Raw genomic sequence first — 21509 nt, forward strand, 5'->3', positions numbered from 1 at the left:
AAGGGCAAAGAGCATGTTTAAAAGGCGAGCTCACTAGTGTCAAATCCTGTGGACAAGGACTAAAGAGAGTCCTTCAGCCAATAGAGGTGACTGTTGAACCTGGTCCAAGCGATTTCAGCAGAGTTACTGAGGCAGAAATAAGGTCACAAGGGACTGGAGGGGCTTTGGATACGAGAAGCAGAGGAGTGACTGCAGCTTAAACGCAGAGCGTGAGAGAAGATAACTGATGCAAATGGGTCCCCAGGAAGCAGAAAGGGGAAGAATCCAAAGCCATGGTGGAAGGATCTACCGGAGACTGCCGGGGGGTGGGGGGAAGCCCCTTCACCTCTGTCCAGGAGGGAGTCATGGGGCAGGTCAGGGCTGGAGTGGAAAAAGCTAGCCATCATCCTCCATCCTCATCTCCACAGTCGTCATTAACAGGGTACAAGAAAACTAGAGAGGGGGGTGGAAGTAAAAGACGCTGCTTTGGTGACTTCTATTTGCTTAGAGAAATGGGAAGTGAGGCCATTTGAAGAGAGTGACAGGGAAGAGATGGGGCAGGAGCTGGAGAAAAGTGGCAAAGGTTTGAAACTGCTTCTGGGGGAACCAGAAAGAGTTGCCTGGAAAACAGAAAGACACCCGGTGGTCCAGAGGTCCAGCTGGGATGTGTACACTGCTCACACCATTCATATTGCAGGAGCTCAACAACCTGAGTGTAAAGCAGGGGGATAGAGGGTCAGATCGCCAAGTAGGGGCAAAGGAAGGACAAGGGGGCTGGAAGCTGAGGGCCTTGCTGAGGATGTGATGGACCAGACAGGGACAGGGAGTCTCACGAGAAGCTCACAATCTGAGAAAAATATAGAGAAGAAAAGGGACTGGAGGCCTCGATGAAGCTGAAGATCAGGTGTGATGAGACCAGCACTAGACCCAGGCCAGAGGGGACCCTGCCCTGGGCCCAGCATTTCAGAGGGCTCTGCTCTGGCCCTTCTCCAGCTGCACCCCTCTCATGGAAGGAGGCTGCAAGACCCACATGATGTGTCCACCCCGAGTCTACATCCTCCACCTTTTAGACCACATTCCAGGTACCTGGTGACCCTAGGATTCCCTACCCAAACAGGCCGGCCCCCTTTCAGTGTCTGTACAGGCCTCTTCCTGAGGGTCTGCCCAAAGGATGGCTGTTTGTAGGTCACGTGGGCTAAGGTCGGATGTGAGGGCTGTGTGTCCACATAAGTGCATGTGAGGCTCCTCAGTACGTGGAGCAGACCCAGGGACAGATCTCCAGCTCTTCCCTGTGCCATGGGTGTCCCATGTGGATCTCCCAGCAACTGATGAGTTCTAAACACAGCTTTGTCTTTAAGGTCATTATTAAAGTATATTTACCTGCTGGAGAGGGTGTAAAGAAAAGGGAACCCTCCTACATTGTTGGTGGGAATGTAGTTCGATGTAGCCATTATGAAAAACAGTATGGAGATTCCTTAAAAAACTAAAAATAGACCTACCATATGGTCCAGCAATCCCACTCCTGGGCATATATCCAGAACAAACTCTAATTTGAAAAGATACATGCACCCTAATGTTTACAGCAGCACAATTTACAATAACCAAGACATGGAAGCAACCTAAATGTCCACTGACAGATGATTGGATAAAGAAGTTGTGGTATATATATATATATATATATATATATATATATATATATACATACATACATATACACAATGGAATACTACTTAGCCATAAAAAATAAAATAATGTCATTTGCAGCAAACTGGATGGACCTGGAGATTATTATACTAAGTGAAATAAGCCAGAAAAAGAAATAAAAATACCATATGATATCACTTATATGTAGAATCTGAAAAAAAAAGGATACAAATGAACTTATTTACAAAACAGGAAAGACTCACAGACATAGAAAACAAACTTATGGTTACCAAGGGGGAAAGGGGTAGGGAGGGATAAACTGAAAGCTCAGGATTTGTAGATACTAACTACTGTAATAAAACAGATAAACAACTAGGTCCTACCGTATAGCACAGGGAACTATATTCAATACCTTGCAATGGCCTATAATGAAAAAGAATATAAAAAGGAATATGTCCATGTATAACTGAATCACTATGCTGTACATCAGAAATTAATACATTATAAATCAACTATACCTCAATAAAAGATCCAAATAAATTAAAAAATAAAGTATATTTGTCAAAGTAGGAGGATAAAACATACTTTATTTAATTAGTTTACCTTGATTTGCAATTTTCACATATATAGACATACAGCGGGTGGGCTTCCACTTGTACTCTTGCCCCAGGCCCTGCAAATGTTAGGCGTGTGCCCGAATGAGAGATTCAGGTGGGTAAGAGGCTGGAGTAAGGATTGATTATTAGACTTTTGAGTCAATGTGGCAGCATAAACCCTCGCTGAAAATTCTCAGTCTGCTGCAACTTATAGAAATAACGGATAATTTTTTGAAAAATCACATAAGTCTTGTACTATTTATTTATTATCTACTTGCATATCCCCCCAGTCCTTTCTCTGCCTTGCTCTGTGTCCCTCTGGACCACGTTACCTGGGCTCCCATGCTGATACCTTCCAGCTGGGTTTGGCCAACAGATGTTACCAGCAAGAGATAGGACAGGAGGAGAAAGGATGAGATATTTCTTTCCTGCTCTCTCCCTGGCTCAGGTCTTCCTTCTGGTAGTGGATACTTCCCTCCAAACTCTGCTGCTACCCTCCTCCATAGCTCCAGCTGTCCCTGGGCTCCAATGATGACATTCCCTCCCTTGCCCCTTCTGGACTGGGAGTGGTGACAGCTTCCTAGCCTCTAGGTACCTCCAATGATCTTGCTGGATTCATTATTCCTGTCTGTACTTCTGTCAATACTTCATTAAAATCTCTTGAATTTAAGTATTTCTGTGATGTTCTCTTTTCTGCTGGGGCCTTCACTGATTGTGAGGTTGGGGTAGGGGCAGGTGTTGGAAAGACTAGAGGGGCCTGAGGTTTCTATATCTTCAAAGGGAAAGGGACTGAATATACCCCAGAAATATTAGGGGTAGGATGAGGTGAGATTACTTCCATTTTTTTCAGTTAAGGTCAAGACCTCAAATTACCTATGACTACAAATGAAGATAAGATGCCTACAATTGACTAGCATCTGAGTCTATATTGCATGCAAGCACAGAAGTTTTTACTTCCCTGCAGTAGGATTCCCAAGCCATGCTTCATTTATGACCTGTTACAGAGCTAAGAAGCTCATGGGCATGAGGTTGAGGAAATCTCAAAACCACTCCTCAGGGAGAACCCTTGTAGAGCAAATCCATATGGGAAGTAAGCTCTCAAGAAAAGAAAATTACAAAACATTCAAGGATATGCAGCATGACTAAATGTAGTCTAACAAATGAGACAACTCACATCTGAGGAAACAGGTATATTAGAACACTCTGAAAAAGACTTTAAAAATGCTAAATCATCATAATGGAGGGATTAATAGTTATCACACAAGACTGTGAAATTGGAAGGCTGTGAAATAAGAAGAGGTAGACATGAAAAGAAACCATCTGAAAATCTTGGAATGAAAAAATAATATTAGCAAGTTTGATACAGCTTAAGAGAGATTTAATGAATTGGAAGGCACAACTAAGAGAATCTCCTAGGATGTAGTAGGGAGAGATTTTTCTAAAAAGGTAGGGGGAGAAAATGAAAGGGAAATTATGGAGACAGATGTAAGGGGGGAAAATTAAGGAGAAAATGTAAGGGGAGCTTTGATGTTAAAAGAAGCTTCAGAAGGAGAGGAAATGGAGGAGAAAAAATATTTAATGCTGTAAATATCAGATTAAGGGAGAAAAACTGTATGAGTACTTCCCATGTGCAGGAAAAAAACATTCAAAGTAGTCCATCACCTGTTTACGATGAAAAACAATTGAGCAGATTTGGAATAGAAAGGAGTTTTTCCTTCCACCAAAACTCTATAGCAATATCCTGAATGGTGAGGCTTAGAAGCATTTCCATAAAAAGCTAGAAACACAATATGAATGCCCACTACCATCCTGACCACTCAATATTGAATCAGAAGTCCTGATTCAGGGAAAAGAGTTATCTGAGTATGAGATTTTAGAGATGGTGCATTTCCTGGTAATGGTTCAGATATTACCAGGACCAAACAATGCTCCTGCTAAATGTGAGCAGTCAGCTAAAGCAACGGAGGTGAAGGTCATTAGAACTGAGAGAGTGAAGGAATTGAAGATCTAAAGTACTGGGTAGCATCCAGAATAATGAGTTTGGATTTGGGAAGAAGCTATACATGAGGGAGGTGACTTGGAGCTTGGGAGGAGTGCCATGGACAGTGGGCAAATCAGTCAGATAGCACGATGATCCAAAAAGCAGGGTCCCCATAGGGTGGGAAATGTTGGTCTCCAAACAGCATTGTGCTTCTGAAGCAGTGTTCTCTCAAAAGACCAACTGAGCAAAGCTCTGGAGGAAGAGCTGAACGTCAACTAAAGAAGAAGAGCAGATGCAGCGTTCCATCACTCAGTTAAGGATGCAGGGAAGTTCATTTACAATGGAAAAGGGATTCTAGGGATGTCCTTGAGAAGTCCAAGTGAAGTGAAGGGTGGAGGCTGAGTCAGAACAAATGAAGATCCAAGTAGAATAAACAGGAGACAACCAGGGGGAGTGGAGGGACTTCTGTTTACCACAGGGATGGTGGGGCTGTGAGCCAGATGGGACCAGGTAGCATGGAAGACAAAGCTCTCTCCGTTAGTCTGCCCCAGCCTGGAAACTGATAGGAGAATCCATTATATGTGTTAAGGAATGGAACACATGACCTCTTGGGGGTTACAATGGGAAGAAATAAAAAAATAAACTCTGCCTCCAGATCAGTTTCACTAAACGGCAGATTTTTCACTTGACAGTGCCCTTGTACTGTACTGAAGTCCACACTTACACATATTCAGCACAGGGATATTCATATTTCCCAATGTGAGAAATCTAGACAAATTAGATTTCTGGAACAAACACCAAAGTCTTAAATACAATAAATATTTAGAAGAGGGCTGTAGACATGGAATCTATAAGCATTTAATGAGTTAATCTTATATGGAAGCTACCTGAGATATTTTATTTTACAATTTCAATGAAGAAATCGTTTCCTACTTTGTGTAATTAACCTCAGAGAAATAGATTTTGGAGACCAGTGTCTCTTTTGAGCACTCAGTTGCCCCCCAGAAGCAACTGTCTCCATTACATCTGCCTTATCACTTCCCTGATGCAGAACATGGCATGTGCAAGTCAGGAAGCATCCCTTTCAATAAGGAACAAGCATCGAAACAAGCAAGGACTGGCATCTGTTAGCCTATGAATCTGGACTGTTAATTATAAGACAAACATGATGTATTCAAGAAAACAGTACCCATTCATTGCTTTTTCTTCAAAATGGAATGGCACTACGTTTAATTTGTGGTTCTCTGCATTTTAAATAGGCAACTCAATGAAGCAATAAATGTGTTCCTAATGAATAGATTTTTCTACATAGGAAACTCTTAATGGCAAGAGCATAACTGAAGATTTAACCTGGTGAACGTAACAGTAAACAACAGAACACGTAGTGATAATTTGAATTGGCCAGAAAATGATGTTTTGGTAAAAAAAAAAAAAGATTCACTATTGTTGAAGGTAATTTTTTAGGTTGTGATATAAATGCATCATTGTGTGAAAAGACAAGGTAATTGTTATTCAATTACCAATATCTAAAATAAGATACAGCTCTGAGTATATCCCACCTGTCTCCTTATGTAACTGTTATGCTTGGTCGCTCAGGTGAGCCCCTCTGGCCTTCCAGTCTCCCCTGTCTTCTGGGTTTTTTTTTCTCCTTTGATCCAAACTCCCACTGCTCTCCTCCTAAACCTTTCCATTGAGTACCTGGAACTTCCATTTCTAATTAAGCTATCCTATACCCTAACTTCTTTGGCTAACGTTCACTCTACTGTATGCCTTAATTGAACTTGGTTCTCTATTGGAGACACCCATTCTCCAAATCCCCTTCCCTCTTGACTCTTCTGAAACCTCATCATTGATTTCCCTTTCCCTCTTGTTATCTTTAACCTTCTCTCTCTATGGGCTCCTTCCCACAGAACTGTAATAATCTCAAATCTCAACATCTTTCTCTCTCTCTCCACCCACCCTCCACACCTTTTTCTATCTTTCCCTCCTCTCCTCCACCAGCTCTCTCCCCTCCCCTCTTCCTCAATCTTCAAGCTATCGGAGCCTACCACTCCACTGATATTGTTTTGGATGCAGTCAGTAACTCAACAACTACTTCTTGCTAAATTAGAAGAGCCTCTTAATCATTTCACTGATTTCTTGACAATACTGGTCATCAATGACCCCTCCTTCTTCCTCTATTCCCTTGCTCTCAATGACCACATAGTCTCTGGATTCTCTTAATTCTCTGGGCACTTTTCCCAGCCATCTTTGCACACTCGCCTTTCTTTGTTTATCCCCTAAATGTTGGTACTCCCCATGGTGCTCCCTTAGATAGTTGTCCCTTCTTGTTTAAATCCTCCTTCTACAAGATCTCACTTACCGTATGGTTTCAGGTACCTTTTATATGCTAATAATTCTCAAATCTATGTCCCTAGTCCAGATCTTCCTCCTCAGCTTCAGAACCACATACCCAAATGCCAACTGGGCATCTCCTCTTGGATGGCTTGGAGATGGCTCCAATGCAATTCATCCTCCTCCATTTATAACCTGTACCTCCTGTGTTCCCTCTGTCAGTGAACATTGTCCTTGCTCCCAGATGCTAAACCTGAAACCTAAATTCAATCTTGATGCCCTCCCTTCCCTCTTTACTCCCAATCTATTTACCTACCTCTGTAAACTTCTCCACACAAGTTTCTCTTAACTCCATCCACATCTCTCCAACACCTCAGCCATATCCTAGCCCAGGTTCCATCATCTCTCGATTTGATTGCCATGGTGATCCTGAACTGGTCTCCCTGCCTCTAGACATCCATTCTCTATGGCAAGAGAGATTGGTCTAAAATGCAATCTGATGTCACTGTCCTGACTTAAAACCCCCTTGGATCCTCCTTTTCCCCCAGGGGGAGGTCCTGACTTCTGGACTCACACAGCCCTTCATGACCTGGCTACTGTCTTTTAGTCCAGTGTCACATCTCACCATCCCTCCACTCTGTGCTCCAATTACTGAAGTCATTTCTGCACTGAAGTCATCATCTCTTGCCTGGGGACCTTTGTACGTGCTTTTCCATATACCTAAAGCAATCAAGCTCTCCTCTTTCCCTGGCTAACCTTCAAGTATTACTAAAGACATTAATTCCTCCTGGAAATCTTCTTTAAACAAGGCCAGGTGCTACCATATCACCTAGTGCTTCTCCTGTCACTGCACTTATCTCACTCTATGGGAATTATCTGCTTAAATGTACGTGACTGTTAGCGCTGTGGGCAAGACCCACGTCTGTCCAGTACATCATATTACCCCTGCATGTACCCCGTACTTGGTAGGGACTCTATGTGTGATAGATCAGCAGTCCCCAACTTTTTGGCTTCAGGGTTCCTTTACATTCTCAAAAATCGAGAATTCTAAAGGTTTCTGCTTACATGGGTTATATCTATCAACAGTTACCATATGAGAACTTAAAACTGAGAAAATTTAAAAATATTAATTCATTTTAAAATAACATTAAGTTCATTACATTTTAACACAAATTTTTTTTAATGAAAACTAGGTAAATTTTCCAAGACGAATCCCCCAAAAATAATGATATAAGAGAACTATTTTACATTTTTGCAGATCTTTTAATTTCTTAGTAAATTACCACTGGATCCTCATATCTGCTTCTGAATTCCCTTTGTGGCATTATGATTGTAGTGTATAAAGAAAAATACAGCTTCACACAGATATGTAGCTGAAAAGGGAGGATTATTTTAATAGTCTTTTCATATAACTAGATATTCTTTCTGGATATTACACTATAACTCAATAAGTGGTAGTTTCTTAAAGGCTAGCTGCACTGTATAATTTGAAATCATATCAATTAACTTTTCATACTTCGCTACATTAAAATCCTTTGGTGTATTTTGTACTTTCAATGGATCTTTTACCCAACCAAGATTTTGTAACATCATGCATTGGTTATCTGGAAAATATTAATTCACTGAGTTACACAGATCCTCTAAATGTAACACATTTCATTATACAACGTTTAAAAAATTAATTTGTTAATATCACCACAGAAATTTAGCAGAAAACTCTGTAAGTATTGAGAAACTGTCAAGCTTACAGTGTAGATACAAGTTTCCCAAATTCTAATTTTCACTTGAAAGCTGGAATTTTATCACTGGCAACAAATACTGTCACAGTTGTTTTCCTGGAAATGATAGGCTCACTTCGTTCATTTTTAAGAAAATGTCAACCAAATACACAGATCTAAATAACCATAGTTTTTCTGTCAGTCATTCTCTCAAATAGAAACAGTGTTGCAGGAAAACAGTGGCCAGTTCAGATCGCCACTTCAACAACCGTGCAGTGCTTTTCCTGGAGACCATGCGTGGGCATGCAACAGAAACGCAGTCTGGACACCTCCCAGAATGGTAAAAAGATGGGCACTTGAGGGTTAAGATTTAATAAGATAATTGCTTCATCAAGGATATTGAGTGAAACAGACTTTTTTTTTTAACCGTGAGGGCAAAATGATGATGAATACAATGATTACCAGGACAGTTTGGGGCTACTGCCTTGATTCACGCTAAACACAGGTGAAACAATTCATGCAGTTAGACCTACCACAGCTTTTGCATCATCGATGCAAATGTCATCAGGGTGAGACGAGGCAAACTGGGCTTTAGCGTTAGGAAAATTGTTCTGACCTCACAGACCCCTTGGGGCTGGGGGTCACACGTACAGAACTGCTGGCTTAGATGAGTGAGTACAGCAAGGAGACCATAGCCAGTGTGGGTGCCAGTGACACTGCTGCCTGGGCACTGGTCCCCTCCCTCGTCAGAGATCTACCCCGAGCACCTTCTGCCCGGCTAACTCCGCTGCTCTTCACTCTCAGGCTTCTAGCTGCCTCCTCCCACTCAACATCTGGTTTTGCCTCAACCCCTGGGTGTTGACACCTGGTCTGTCATAAAGTCCTGTTTGCAGCCCAGTTTCCTGGCTTCACCTTTCTTACTATTTCTGGGACCCGGCTTTGGGTATCAGCTCTGTGGCCTCAGGCCCCATGATCCGAAGTAAGGTCAACCCTCCTAGGTATTTTTCCTGGGCCATGCTGGGGTGCACAGGGCACTTGCTGGCTCTGTGTCTCGCACTGTGTGTGTGTGTGCTGGAGGAGGCAGTGGGGGAGGGGGAGTTAGGTTAAGGGATTTGGTACAATTTGATATTGTTTAGGAATGCTCCTAACTTTCAAAGTAAAATAAAACTGATTTTGCTGTTTCACTTCTTGCAAGATAAAGTGAAATATTCTTTTACTCTTGCAGATAGCAGTCAAAATAAAAACCTTCATCTCTCTGAACATAAGCTGAAAGAAATGCCCGATGTCTTGCAGTTTTAAAAAAGCTGTGGGCTCATCCATTTCTCTCAGGACCTTCTGAATGCGCATCAGGAGTTCATCAAAGTATGAGACCTTGGTAAACGCATCTTTTAAATATGAAAGGTGGAGTTGCGCTCGCGTGGGACAAGGTGCTATTTCCTGAAAATAGCTTTCAGCAAATAGCAAATTAATTTAGAGGCAAATTAGTAGGATTTTCAAGGCGGCCCTTCCTATTGAGTATTTTTATCATTACAGAGGAAACACTCTTCTCCTTGTGTCCCTCTTGTAGTACTTTTTAAAAACTTTTATGGGAGGGGTCATTGAGATTTATTTATTATTTATTTTTTTATTACTCGTTTTTTTTAAATGGTGGTACTGAGGATTGAGCCCAGGACCTCGTGCATGCGAGGCGTGCACTCTACCACTGAGCTCTACCCTCCCCCCAGTACTTTTCTGATCATTCTTGAGCTAAAGTTTCCACATCAGCACCACCACCTCTTTGCACTTTGCACAGCCAACCTCCATCGTGGTGTTGTGCCTGTGTGAAACAACCCTGTAATATTCCCAAGAGTCAGTGATAGAATGAAATGCCTTTCCTGCCATCCCTCAGCTCTCTTGTTAGTGGAGCCCAGAGATTTAACTTCTCATGCTGCCCTTGGTAGTGGGGGGCACTGTGGTGAGAAAGCACTGTAGGGATGATGGGTGCTGGAAAGCACGGAGTCTGTGCTCCAGGGAGAAGCAGACTGAAGATGGGCCCTGGGGAGACGGGGGCCAGTCAGGCACCCCAGTTCCAACAGTGTGTCTCTGGGACAAGGGATCTTGAGAGTGGCTACCTTCCTCTTTCTTCGCAAACAGGAATACACTGGCCTCTAACATGAGGTCTCTCCAGCCATTGAGAAGCCAGTGTTCATAGTTTGGATCTTGAGCTCTGAAGGCAGATGACCTGGGTTTTGAATGGTGGCTCGGTCACTAATAGCTGAGTGACCTTAGACAAGGGGCTTCTCTAATATTCTGAGCCCTCATCCGCGAAACAGCAAGAGAAGTGTCCATCTCGCGCAGTTGTTGTAAGACTGGAGAGACCAGCTGCATAAAGTGCTTAGCCCAGTAGCTGGCATGTAGCAAGTGCTTAACAAATGACAGCCATTGTTATTATTAACACTATTCTTCTGAAAGCGTAAGCTGCCTCCCCCCTAAATGGAGAAGCAATGAACACAGGACTTTTATTTCCTTCCCCTACCAATCCCAGGAGGAGGTTCCTGAGTTAAAGTTGAAGAGTCTATCGGACTTCTCAGACACCAGTTAAAGAATGTGTCACTTCCTAACAAGAATGTTTACACCCTAACAGGGAGGGACCTCTTTAGATGTAAACATTTGGATTCATAACAAAGAATGTTAAAAAGATGCAGTCTTGAGATGCAGACTCAGAAGGACACCAGCATGAGGTCTCAACCACAATTCCACGCCTAGAGAGCCTTGATCTGCTCAATTCTGATGACCTTCACCTCTACCCTGCTTCAAAAACTGACCTTCAATGGCAAGACCAGGCGCCAGGTCAACCACCCAGAACTTCTCTGCAAGTGAATTGCTCAGGGTCAAGGTCCCATTCACCACGCACAACTCACCACTCTTACAAGTCTACTGCTCATTTATTCCCAGCTTCCTTTCAACATCTTCTGAGACTCCTAGGACCCTGACCACTCAGCATTCTGTCAGTGCACAGATGTCTGCCTGGCTTTCTTTATTCTCTACCTCGCCTGGGGCCCACGGGCCCACGGGCCCACGCTTGTAGTTAGACAGACCACTATCCTCAACCTTCTGCCTCCTTGTTCCTCTCACCACACCCCCACCCACACAACCCAAGCCTGAGATCAATCCGGTCATCATTCTCTGGCCAGGTTTGGACCCCATTCCTCTCGCCTCCTAAGGGTCTTGGCTCCTTCAATCGTGTTCTGATATCTTCCTTTCTACTCACTGTACCTTCCCAAAACATAGATGTTGTTAAATTCCAAGTAAATTCCAAGTTACTTCTTCAAAAGTCATTTACGCCAGTTCTTTCTACTTGTTTGTTGTCAAACACACATGTGCACACACAACAAAGCACATCTGGATCCACCAGGCCCCAAAATCTGGTAAGTTAGATCTGGATCATTTGCCTGACAGCAATTTTCCAAAAATAACTTAGTCAAAAATCAAGTTGGTGAAAACACCAAGGTGTCAAAACAATCTGGTTGAAAGGAATACCACTCAGTGACAGGCTGCGGGCTTTTCGTCTTTTTATTTGCTTCTCTCTCCAGCCTCCACTCCACTCCAGCCTGACCAACAGCTTCCCACTGCTCACAGGTGCGATGGAGATGGTCTCCTCTCCTGGAGGCTCAGCACCGGCAGTGCCCTCGGCCTGGAACGTCTATCTTTCCGACCCACCATCTTCCCCTGGCTGACTCTGTTCCTCTAAATTTCCACTGGGGCATCAGTCATAGGGGACTACTCAAAACAGACTAAGCCTCAGACTATGAGAATTAAGTAGGAAAAGCGCAAGTGTACAAGAATTGGCAGATTGCTTATACAAACGGTACTAGTTTTCAACACCTAAGTGGCATGACCCTATTTCAGGAAGGAAAAATGCACATAGACACAGAAGAGGATCGGAGCGAGTCTCTAAGGGTATTAGCAACGATTTACTAAATAATGGGTGGGATTATGTGCATTTTTTGTCTGTACTTTCTGTCAAAGCATGATTGTTTTTGTAATTAGAAAACCTATTTTTGTAAGATACTTTTATTGTTACCGTATTTGTATTTCAATTGTTCACAATTCTAGACCATTGTGGACAAGGATGAGTAGATAGAAAAAGAACTCAAAAAACAGGTAATTTTTAATCATGTGTAATTCATCTTAGGGTGCATGAAGATTACCAAAACTAGAGGAATCAGACACCAGAGAGATTAACTTTCAACTAAATGTGATTTCGGCAAGATTATTGGGTTGATCAAATTATATCTGACAAAATTCTACGGCAGCCTTAACTCTACCTCCTTGAGATCTCTTGTGAATCTTCACATTCTCTCTCTTCCATTCCCTTTGTTACCAGGTGAGGAAAACAATCAAATTCCTCAGGGCTCCCAAGATCCATCATGAGCAGAGTTCCGTCTAGTTCTTGACATTTCTTCTGCCACATGCTCCTCCACCCCCCAGAAACACCCACTGGCCAGCCATGTGCCCTTTGCCCTAGTAATGCAAACTCCATTTCCCTGAACGCATCACGTGGCTTCAGCTCCCCCTGCCTGTGCATGTGCTACGTGCTCTGAAATGCCTCTGAAACACACACGTGCTCGCACAGAGTGACACAGTGACATAGTGTGATTAATACGATCACACTGCAGAGTGCGAGTATTAATCCTGTCTGCCCTATGGACAGGACTGCCGCCTTCATCTTGGCATTCTGAGTGTCTCTAGAACTCGGGTGTCCAACGCGTGGTCTGCACAGCAGCTGTACCAACATTGCCTGGGACTGTGTGAGGGATGCACATTTGCAGGCCCCGCCACATATCTACTCAATCAGAAACTCGGAGGATGGGGCCCAGGACGGGTATTCAAAAAGCCCTTCAGGTGACTCTCATGCGCCAAGTTTGAGAAGCACGGATGTAGGTAATCATCAATGTTGCCTGAAGGAACTGATAAACGGTTAAAAACTTGTGATGCTCCTTTCCATTTTTTAAAAATACCTCCATCCCAAGCTTTGACTTTTGCATCGGTCAATCCAAACCTACGGATATGTATATACCTAAATAAAATAAATAACCAATCTTTTCCAAATGTCCAGTGAAATTTTACTTAATTATTTGATCATGGTAGGACATTAAACTTTCTCCTCTAAAAAGAGGCTGTTAACACAGGGCTGAAGATTTATTATTAGTTGGCTGCTCAGTGGCTGTATTTGCATTACAGGTCTGAATTTTGGTTGGAGAAATGGAACCCCAGGAAGTTAAACCCACACTGTCTTGCTTAGAACATGGCAATTTGCGGGAGGCCAGGTTCAGAATGAGCGGCCTCAGAATCTCCCTCTATTTCTGAGTTCACAGAGTCACAACACTGCTCTACCTTTAGGTGTATCACATGATTAACTTGGTGTAGACACCTTGGAAGCTTATAGTAAATATTCTGTTTTGTGGTCAGGCAATTAAATGTGTAAAGGTCCCTACCTCTATCTGATCGTTACCTACAGGACATTCCTGTGGGGCCAGGAGTGATTTGTTGGTGTTGTGATATAGGCAGCCTTTCTGCGTCAACCTCTGTGAGCTGCTGAAGTCTTGGCTCACACTCAAATGCCCCACTTGGGTTTTGTTCAGGAAAGATTTCTTCCAGCTGCTTTATTTGTTCTGCGATTACATGTATGAGCTTCCAGAAAGTACAAGATCACAAGTCAAATGAAAGGCTTCAGTTCCCAGTTCGCATAAAGAGAGAAAATTTGAAACCAAGGAAACAACAAAACATGGTTAAATGAAGGGCTGAGTAGAAACGAGACTGAACAGTATTCTTACCAAGAGGTCAGCACGTGCCAAAATGTGAAAGGGAAATGAGACACTGTGGGGTAATCAGAGCATCCTTGTGCTGTATTTATGGCCATGCTTGCAAAGGGACTCAGACTTCCTCCTTAGCATTTACGATTTAAGGCAAAGCAAACTGACAGAAACAAAAAATAAATCTGTATTTAAAAACAAACAAAAACTTGCACATTCACATTCACAGCAGCATTATTCACAACAGCCAAAAGGTGAAAAACACCCAGATGTCCACCAACAGAGGAATGGATAAACAAAATGTGGTATACACTGATAATGGAATAGTATTTAGCCTTTAAAAAAAGGGAAATTCCTTTTAAATGTGGATGGACCTTGAGGATGTGATGCTAAATGAAATATGTCAGTCAAAAAAGATTTTACTGATACAAAGAACCTCCAGGACTGGAATTCACAAACATTGGAAATAGAATGGTGGTTGCCAGGGACTGGGGGGAGGGAAAATGGGAGTTCTGGCTTTGCAAAATGAAAAAGTTCTAGAAATTGGTTGCACAACAGTGTGAACAGAGTTAATGCTATGGCATTATGTACACTTAAAAATGGTTAAATGGTAAAAAATAAAATAAATAAAAACAACCACATACACAGGACTTCTGCTCTAAGGATCAGAAGGGTGTATCTAAGAATGAAATCTTGGCATCCTGGAGACTGGTCATCATTTGTGTCAAGAGCCTGGGGATTAGGATAAAGATTCAGGTCTAAAGGGAAAATGTAAAGTAGGGGGAACAGGAGTGGAGAGCTGTGGCAGATGGACGAGTAACTGAAGAACATGCAGATAAAGACTTATAGGTCAGAGGGCGTGAGAGGAAGATGACCTTTGGCATAAAAATGGAGGGTTTGACCGAAAAAAAAAAGAAAAAGAAAAATCACCGCATGCCCCAAAAAAGCCTAGAAATTTAAGAAGTAAAAATCTGAGGTTTCATGAATCTCAAAATAGATACTGGAAACTATTTAAAAGTCGACAGAGTCCTGATCATCAGTGGAGCTTCAAACACATCACACACATTTACCCACTGTGATGAAGCCTCAGTCTTGCTCTACCACAGATGGGACAACTGACGTATGCAAAGATCATCAGCCAGTGAGATCTTCGGAAGATGATGTGTAAACAGTGAAGATGCTCTTATCTGAAGCAATCTGGATCAAGAGTCAATCAGCTAATCTTTAAAAGTCTATTGAAAGGGGGAAACATGCCAAAAATGGACCCACTGGCTGTAGATGCCATGGTGGACCATCAGATCCCCCAGCTGGAACTGTAAGCTGCTGAGAGTTGACAGGTGAGACCCTCTTAGGCTTCACCTCCAGCCAAAGAAATTGCCTTGCTCCAGGGGACGTCAGCCTTCCTTGGAGGGTCGGCCACACCTGATGTCTGGTCAGTGCAGGAGGACCAGTACAAATTGCCCCTCTCTGGCACATCTCTGAAGGGTGGTCAGGACCAGCATCCCCCTGGCGTTGGCTGGGGCCTGAGGTGCAATTCTCCCTGTGTTACCCTGCTTCCCTCACTCCCATCCAGGCCTGGTTCCGAGAGCGCTCTCCAACAAGCCTCCTGCATACAAATCTCCATCTGAGTCTGCTTTCCAGGAGCCCTATCTAAGACACAAATATAATGTAAATGTTTAATTTTAAATTTTAAATATAAACATGCATTCATTCTCTGATATTCTGATCTATGCCAAAGGCTTCATCTTTGGGAACTGGTCCAAGGATCAACATGCTTTGTTCTCTTTCTTACATAAACTACACCTCAAATGAATTACCTTTGATTTCCTATTTCGGTTTCTTAAAAGTAAGAAAAGTTAAAGGCTACTGGAAAACAACCTAGATGTGGAATTCCTCTTGATTTTTAAATTCTCCACCCACCAATCTTTAACAGTTATCTTACCTACAGTTGATGGGACAGATTTTTAAAAAATCTTTATTTTAAATAAAATACACATAACATAAAATTTACCATCTTAGATCAGTCATATTAAGTGGTACATTCATACTGTTTCCCAGCCATCACCACCATCCATCTCCAGAACTCTTCTCATCTTGCAAAACGGAAACTCTGTAACCATTAAACAATAACTCCATTCTCTTTTCCCCCCTCAACCCCTGGCAACTACTATTTTACTTTCTGTCTCCATGAAAATAATAACTTTAGGTGCCTCCGAATTTTTTCTTTAATTTAGGGAGCTACTTTATTAAGACTTTCCAAAGACTTCAAAATTTATTTAATAGAAAAAGCAGCTGTCTTTTTGTACTTACATCCTGTCTGCTTAATATTTCATTAAATAACCTAATTACAAGTGCAACTGGCATAAACAGGTTTGAGAACAAACACCATAAAACAGGTTTGGGGACAAACACAACTCATTTGGGGCAGAAGTACATGAGGGCGCTAGAGAGAGGTCTCTGATTACAAGTATCCAGCCTGCTGTGGGCATCCACCCAATTGCTATGCACGAGGACTAGAAGCTTCCTTCAAGCTGCTGAACTGGTTAAGGGACCTTCATCTACTGTCTAAAAACACTGATAGCATTTACTGAGCACCTATTATGTGCCAGGCACTGTGCTAAGTATGTAACTTGCATTATGTCACTTAATGTCCAACATCCATGAGGGAAATATTATCATTTTCATTTCACCTCCAGGAAACCGAGGCACAGAGGAGGACACAAGCAGTTTATCCAAAGTTGCATCACTAAGAAGTGGCAGAGCTGAGATTTTCAAGTTGGTGTGAATTCAAAGCCTGCCCTCACTCTACCTGCTACAGTGGCTCTTCGAATGAACATCAAATAAAAAGTGTAACAAGAATAAAAATGGAGAAGTGATCCTCTGTTTTCTGCTGGCATCATATAAAATGACAAAATATGTCGCATGTGGTTTTTTTAAAGACTATAATTTAACAAACAAGGGATGCACTTAAAGCCTCACAAGAAAGGAGTGTAGGTAGTCCAAGCTGCAATTGTTCTTTGTTTATGTAGGAATGATTTCAGTTAATTAAAGACAGAAGAGTTAGGCAGTATTTGTAAGGAAAGAACTGAAGTCAGACATTTTAATTATGCTATCAGATTAGCACAAAAAAGAGAAGAGGCTGGAAAGTTCATAGAATATAATAAAAGCTAAGTATGTTGCGTCTCAAGATAACTCTTTGGATCAAGAAATAAAAAGAATGAAAGAGCCAGCACATCTAAAATAATTCAGAGAATCAGATAGTAAGTGACTAATCAGAGAGGTCTCATTATAACCATCTGTATCAACACCCACATGGAAAAAATCAAGCTACAATTTTATTAGAAGTATTTTCCCAAGAAAATAAAGCATGATTTTTGTGGCTGTCTTTTAAAAAGAAAAATGAATGGCATATCAAAACAGATACAGAAACATTGAAAACCAACCAAAAAAAGAGGAGGCATTTAAGACTGCCAAACCATGAGCAGAAACAAGCTGTGTTTAACAGCCTACGGGAGGCCTGGCAGAGAGAAGGGTTCTTGTCATCCAGGACAACGTGGTAGCTGCCTCTATATCCACAAGCAAGAGGTCACTCATTGTCCCACAAGGACGCTGAGATACAAAGATAGCAGCAGAGATTCCCAACAGAACAGCACAGCCAGGAAAGGCTGCCCGTGCCATTCGGCTCTTTTCTGTACCAGCAATCCATCAACCGACGTACATCTAAGACCCAGACTCTGTGTCAGATACCCTGACAACTTCTCTTTCATGGGGCCATCTGACCTGGACACCCATTTGTACCCAGAATGTCTTTGCTGGTTGTCCCAAAGACATCTCAAATTGACATCATTATCATCAGCCCCACACCTGACTCTCCTCCTGTGTTCCCTGTCACACTGAATAGAGCCACCATCCACTCAGACTTCCAGGCCAGGGGCTCAGGGGCCATCCTTAACTCCTCCATCTCCCTCCACTGCACATCCTGTCACCAGGGTCCTGTGGATTTAGACGTGAAACATCACTTGAATGCATCTGCTCTTCTACCATACGCCCTTATTTGAGGACCTAGACTCTTGCAAGAAGGCATCTTAGCAGTGATCAGTTTGGCCAGGGAGTCTGATACATGACCTCCTCACTGAGCTCCAACTTCATATCTAAATATGATGTTCAGTTCCTTCAACAAGCAGGGTAGAATCCCTGGAAAAAAATGGGAAGAGAAAGTTCTTTCCCTTAGCACTTTAGGTGTGAGAAATTTTTAGCATCCTTGTTAGAGACAGCAGAACCTCAGGTAACACCAAAAATTTGTAGCCCAAATAAAATAGTCCAGTTTATTTTCAATATCCTTCTATTCAATCAACAGTCTCCTTCTAGCAGTTTTAAACTACAGTGATTCATTCTGAGTAAACACGGAAATATTTCCTAAGGAATTTCTCCCAGGTAAGAACTGTAAGGATGCTACTTGGATCTTCCAACACAGTTGCCTCCTGGAGTCTTTCCAACAGCATCTGTGCTGACATACAACATACAGATCTGGCTCTGAACTCGGCCACTTCCTAACTGCAGGCCTTCAATCAAGTTACACAGTCTTACAGAGAAAAAGAAGACAATGGCATTTGTTTGTAAATAAAGCTTGTTAAATTCAACAACAAACATTTAGGGTTCTTCCATGTCTTGGCTATTGTGAATACTGCTGCTATGAACATAGGGGTGCATGTATCTTTTCGAATTTGAGTTTTCTCTGGATATATGCCCAGGAGTGCGATTGCTGGATCATATGGTAGGTCTATTTTTAGTTCTTTAAGGATCCTCCATACCGTTCTCCACAGTGGCTGCACCAATTGACATTCCCACCAATGTAACACTGTAAATCAACTATACTTCAATTTTTAAAAATACAAAACAAAACAAAACTTCAATTAAAAAAAAAAAGGTTCAACAGCAAATAATAAAGATCAGCCAAGGGCCAGGCACTGTCTTGAGCACCTGGGATTCCAAGATGAAAGTCACAGCTCTGTCTCTGGCACTTCCAGTCTAGTGGGGCAGACAGATATGGAACAAGAAATGTGACAACTTATGTACATGCTAGAAGCAAGATGTGAGCAAGCTCCATGAAGAGGGAAGACTGGGGAGGATGGAGAAGAACTGAAAGAGAACTTATTTGAAATGGGAAAATTATGCAAACACTTGATGCCTGATACCTGACTCACTTAATAAATGCCTTTCAGTAGTTTTGTTTTGTTTTGTTAACCCACATTGAGGCTTACAATTGTTACTGACCTAACCTTTCTCTTGTCTTCCTGAAAGTTCTTACATATAATCAGCAATAAAACACCTGAGGGTCACTGTATCATGAAGACAAACAGCCCTGACAAAAGGGTCTCTGTAAACAACAGGCACTAAATTGCCAGGTATCTGAAGAAGCCACCTGGGAAGTCAAGCCTCCCGCCCCAGGGAAGCCGTCAATGGACCGTGGTCCTGGCCAATGTCTTGTGTCACCTCATGAGAGGCCAGGAGGAGTCAGAACCACTGGTTAAGTCTCTCCTGGATTCCTGACCCCCAGGGATTTTGCTGAGTATTAGGGTAACTTGTTACTCCAAAATAGATAACTAAGACACAGGTCAATAGGGCATTAATGATATGGTCTTTATTGTCAGGATGGCATAATTTCCTTAGTTAAAAACCAACTCCTTCCATTTCTTTTCTCTGGAGCATAGAAACAGGAGATGCCCGATCCCGGGTTGTGAGACAACATGGAGTTAGTGCTGGTTCTACTTCTTTCTTTGCTTCACATCAACACCCCAAGAAAGAGGCTACAGTTTGAAATGCCAGAATTATATGACTGTAAGAGAGTGACGGGTCATGACTCCTTAAAAAAACATTTAAAACAAGGTACACAGCAAGGCAAGGAATAATGAAAGCAAATGACTTACCACTAAATTGTAAGAATTGAGCAAAGAAAGCAAAGCAAGTTCCAGCTACAATTATTAGATAACTATGAGTTTTTAATTTATCAGAACTGGTGATTTTGGTACTCCATTTCATTTATTTAAAAATATAATTTTTATGGGTCGTGTGAATCAGTATTTAGTAAAGTTGCAAGGTGCTACAGTTAGTAGTAAAGTTTCAAGGTGTTGTATCTGGAACCAAAAGAAAGGGCATTTAATTCTCATTTACTGTTTGTCTCAAAATTTAAATTCATTCATTCACATTCACCCTATACCTAATTTCTGCCAGGCATTACCCTAGGGCTCGGGAATGAACTGGCGGGAACTATGATCTGTGACCAGCAGGAACTCATAGAGGGTAGACCAGTGCTTCTCACATGTGCATGACCAATGGGGATATTTTAAAATATGGATACACAGGCTGATTTATAGAAACTCACATATTGAAGGTGGGGGAGTGGGACCTGGAGATCTCCATGGTTTTAACTCATCATTGCTTCTGATGCCTAGTCTGATGGTTCTCCACCACCAGGGTGGACAGTCATCCAATACAGACCACAGACTCAAACATCAGATATTTACTGAGCACCTGATCTGCAGTGCAGGTGCTGGGAGCTGGGGGGGCTACTGTATACCGGAAAAGATGCAACATGAAGTTAGAAGGATGACAGTCAGCCAAGTGGAGGGGGAGGTGATGTTCTGTCATAGGCAGAGCACGCAGTGCCTTTCGGGAGCAGGGGGGTGGAGCGTGCACGAGGAAGTGGGCCACAACCCCAAAGGTGGAATCACACCAGGTAGGCTCGATGATTAAGTTAAAAGACACAGTAGCATATTCATGAATTCTGAGCTTCTTTTCATTTGAAAGAGACCTAATTGAGCCTCTGCTACACCCCCCAAGGTCACACAACAAAGAAAACAGCTGAATCTAGGTCCTGTGACTCCAGTTCGAATGTACTTTTTTCTTGATCACTTCCTCCTAGGTGTAAAGGACATCTTCAAGAACCAGAACAAGAACAAAGTGTATTTTTCATTTCCAAGAAGATTGTGTTGTTACTATAGGCATACTATATCTCGGGAGCTATCAATCTGGGGCATTTTTGAAAAGATACGATCAGCGAAGAAAAAACAAGGTGGATGTGAAAAATGTCTTTGAAGCTATTTCAGTTGCTACTGTTGGAAAATGTTTGAATTTCAACTCTAGTAGGCATAAAATAAGCTTATAGAAAACAGTAGTTTTGAAATCTGAATCAATGACCTAGAAATAAATCTCAGAGAGGGATAAACGAAATTTTGAAAGAGCAGAATCAAAGAAAATAAAAATGTTATTTCCAAATGGTTTGTAAAAGTAATGTTTTTGGGTTACAGTGTGGAAACAGGTACATTTTAGATCTACAGGTATTAATGATATACTGGCATTTTGTTACCTAACCAGCTGGGTAAGGAGTGTATTTCCATCAAAAGGGTTTATCACTGGAAATAACTGAAGGATATTCACCAATAATACAAAATAGTCTCACCAA

At 42.1% G+C, this 21509-nt stretch overlaps 1 protein-coding gene across 14 annotated transcripts in view; it reads right to left on the reverse strand.

Annotated features, from left to right (window-relative positions):
- Positions 1–21509, reverse strand: part of EFCAB11 (EF-hand calcium binding domain 11) — a 226936-nt gene that overhangs the window by 133130 nt on the left and 72297 nt on the right. The gene's annotated exons all lie outside the window — the stretch shown is intronic.

Source organism: Vicugna pacos, chromosome 6 (assembly GCF_048564905.1).
Source record: "Vicugna pacos chromosome 6, VicPac4, whole genome shotgun sequence".
In the NCBI taxonomy this organism is placed as follows: Eukaryota; Metazoa; Chordata; class Mammalia; order Artiodactyla; family Camelidae; genus Vicugna; species Vicugna pacos.